Source organism: Apaloderma vittatum, unplaced genomic scaffold, assembly GCF_000703405.1.
Source record: "Apaloderma vittatum isolate BGI_N311 unplaced genomic scaffold, ASM70340v1 scaffold25826, whole genome shotgun sequence".
Classification (NCBI taxonomy): Eukaryota; Metazoa; Chordata; class Aves; order Trogoniformes; family Trogonidae; genus Apaloderma; species Apaloderma vittatum.
In genome coordinates this window covers 5,982-9,235 of record NW_009720441.1, presented here as the reverse complement: position 1 = coordinate 9,235, position 3,254 = coordinate 5,982, and positions in this window count along the sequence as shown.

Here is a 3,254-nt window from a genome sequence, read left to right as displayed (position 1 = left end):
CACCCCTCCAAAGTGGGGGGACGCTGCTGCTGCCACATTGAGTGGTGCAGAAGTGCTGGCACGTGTGAGGAAGCTTGAGCATGACCCAGCCCGGCAGTGCGCCAAAAGCTGTGGGAGACTCCCAGGCACGCAGCCCCATGGAGACAGCAGGGTCGGGAGGTGCCTCCCGAGCGGTAGCAGCGCGTCGTGCCTCAGTTTCCCTGCTGGAAGTGCAGCGTGATGGCTGTGACAGGGAGGGGGTGAACGCAGCAGCCAGAGGCAGGCACTGCACAGTGCTTTTGTGTGTGCGTTATCCTGAGGGACCTGGCTTGCTACAACAGCAGGGAAGAGGACAAAAGCAGAAGCACTTCCACCTGGTGTTGTCCAGGTGGGATGGAGGGTTGTGCAGGGAAGCTCCCAGAGACAAGTAGAGCTGCCACCCCATCCAGCCACTGCAGCTGGCTGAGGTTTCCTCCCTGGAAATGCAAATATCACAGATTGACGTCCCTCTACTCACAGCTGGAACAGTGCCCCCATTCAGCAAAATCTGTCTTTCCCTCGAGCTAATTTCCTGCAACGTGAGGCCACCACCGCTGTACTTTTAGTTTCATGCATTTATCAAGCATTAAGTCCAGAAAATTAGGGCACTACCTGTACCTAAAAAGCAAATGCTCCATAATACAGCAACAAGCGTAAATGCATTGTGTGGTGCCTTACCCAGTGGCTGTAGAAGAACGCTTCTCCAGAGGGACCCAATTTTTAATGTTCATATTTAGAAAGAAACTACTGACTACAAGGACTCCACGCAAACAATAGAAAAGTTCTTGTGCAAGGTTGTGTCAAGATATGCTTATGCGTGGGCAGCCCAGCATGGGCATGCTATGCCGAGTTGTGGAGATGGTCTGGGACCTCTGGACATTGTCTACCCCAACCTCGGCTCTAGCAGGGTCAGCTAGAGCAGGCTGCACAGGACCTTGTCCAGTTTTGAATATCTCCAAGAGCACCGAGAGCCTCTGAGCTGTCTCTTCTCTGTGCTGAACAGTCCCAGCTCTCTCAGCCTTTCCTCATACAACACATGCTCCAGTCCATCATCTTTGTAGTCCTTTACTGGACTCTTTAATACATCCACGACTCTCTTGCACTGGGGAGCCCAGAACTGGACCCACGTTCCAGGGGCAACCTCAGCAGTGCTGAGGGGAAGGATCACCTCCCTCGGCCTGCTGGAGACACTCCTCCTAATGCACTCACAGGACAGCACTCACCTTTCTGTGCCCTAAGGACATGTTTCCGGCTCATGTTAAACCTGGTGCCCACCAGGACATCCCCATGTCCTTTTCTGCTGAACTACTTTCCATCTGGGTGGTCCCCATGTGCAGGACTTGCCACTTCTCCAGCTAGTCAAAGGTCCCTCCAGACAGCAGCAAGGACCCTTGGGTGTGTCACCCACTCCTGCCAATTCGATGTCATCAATGAACGTGGTACACAAGGGGTGTGCTCTGCCTCATCATCCAGACATTAATGAAGAGGTTAAGCAGGTCAGGTTGTTGACCCACAGGATCCATCCATCCATCCTGCCTTGAGCCCTGCTCCTGCTCCAGCAGCATCTCAGAGAGCTCAGGTCTTTCCTGGAAAACCACAGAGAAGGTAAAGAGAAGTGGAGATGGCAGGCAGGGAGCGGCATGACTCGGGCAGTGACTATCTCAGCATTGACCAAACCAGATGGAGATGCAGCTCAGAGAAGAGCCAGGACAGCAAAACACGGTGCTAAAAGCAGGTAGAGCAGTAGGCACAGGACTTCTCCTCATGGCAAGTCACAGCCTTGGCTTTCCACTGCAGCAGCACCTGTAATTATAAACCTGAGCCCCAGCCAGGGCTCAGGTGCTTCATCTGCACCCTCAGTGAAGAGGACAGTGGCGCTGTCAATTCCTTTCCCATTGAAGAAATGCAAAGACTTAGAAAAATAATATTTTTATTCAATGCAACTTGTCCACATTCAATACAAGTACAAAATAATAGCCCAAACCAGCATAACTAACTTCACACACAACGTACAAGTGAGGCACAGCTCAGCCACAAGAGACAGCACCTCAGCAATGTAAAAAACTTACGTGGCCCTCAGCGAGGGAGAGGAGGAAGCAGGGATCCCAGCCCTGTCTGGAACTCTTGGGGTTGGAAGGGAGCAGCTGGAGGGGGGTGGTGGCTCAATGTTCCATGCGGTGGAGCCCAACCAGCTTCCAGGACAAGCACCAGGGAGGGTTTCCTCCATGAGATCGAGGTACGAGCCAGGCCGAGGTGTTCTGGCACCTGGGTTGGGATTCCCTTTTGGCAGGGCTGGAGCAAGGTCCTTGGCACCAGACAGTGACATCCAGCACCACGATGGTGATGTCCAGTGCCTGCTGTGCTGAGATGGCCTCATCTGCAACCCTGCAGACCCAGAGCAGGGCTGGAAGATGGCCCTGGCACACACAGATCCTCCACAAACTGCTGCTCCATGGCCATGGGCCTCTGCTGATGTCAGCATTGGGGACACTTTCGGGTTACCCACTGGATCCCAGAGCACCATCACATCCCTGCGAGACTCAAGTTTCTTTAGTTCCTCTTCCCCATCACTGTGGCTTTTCTCTCTCAGATGTCATTTCTGGTTGGAGAAGTAGAACAAAACCTCATCTCTTCATCCAGACAGAAGGAGATCTGGAGGCACCAAAGGAAAACGAAAGCTGAGCAGCAAAGCTGGAGGCACGGGCCCAGCCCCCCAGCACACAGAGCAGCTGTGACGAAGGGCTGAAGATCTTCTGGGCACCTTGCTCCATGTTTGCCTCTCACCCACCACCAGCTGTAGCCGAGCTCACCAGCGCTGGGCTGAACAGCGAGGGCTTTTCCCTGATGGGACGTGGTCTCATCTTGCACAGCTATGCCACGCTCCACCATACCTGCAAAGCCTGCCTGTCCTGAGCATGGTTCCTCCAGACCGCGCTAGTGCTGACTCTTGCCATGGCAGAAGGGGCTCCCCCAAAGCTGGCAGAGGCTGGGGCCAGCACGCCTTGTTCAGTGGGGTCTGCAGGGTGCTGGGGACCCGCAAGAGTCATTGCTCCCACCCTGGCAGGTCCTGGCACTGACTGCAGGTGGTGCCACACTGGGAAGGCAGCACAGATGGAGCCCCTTCCTCAGTCACACAGCCCAGGAGGCTGGAGGCATTCGAATTTGCTCAAAACAAGGAATCCCAGGCACGTGGGAGATCCTGGGTACGAGAAGGAAAGTGAAAACGGTACGGCTGT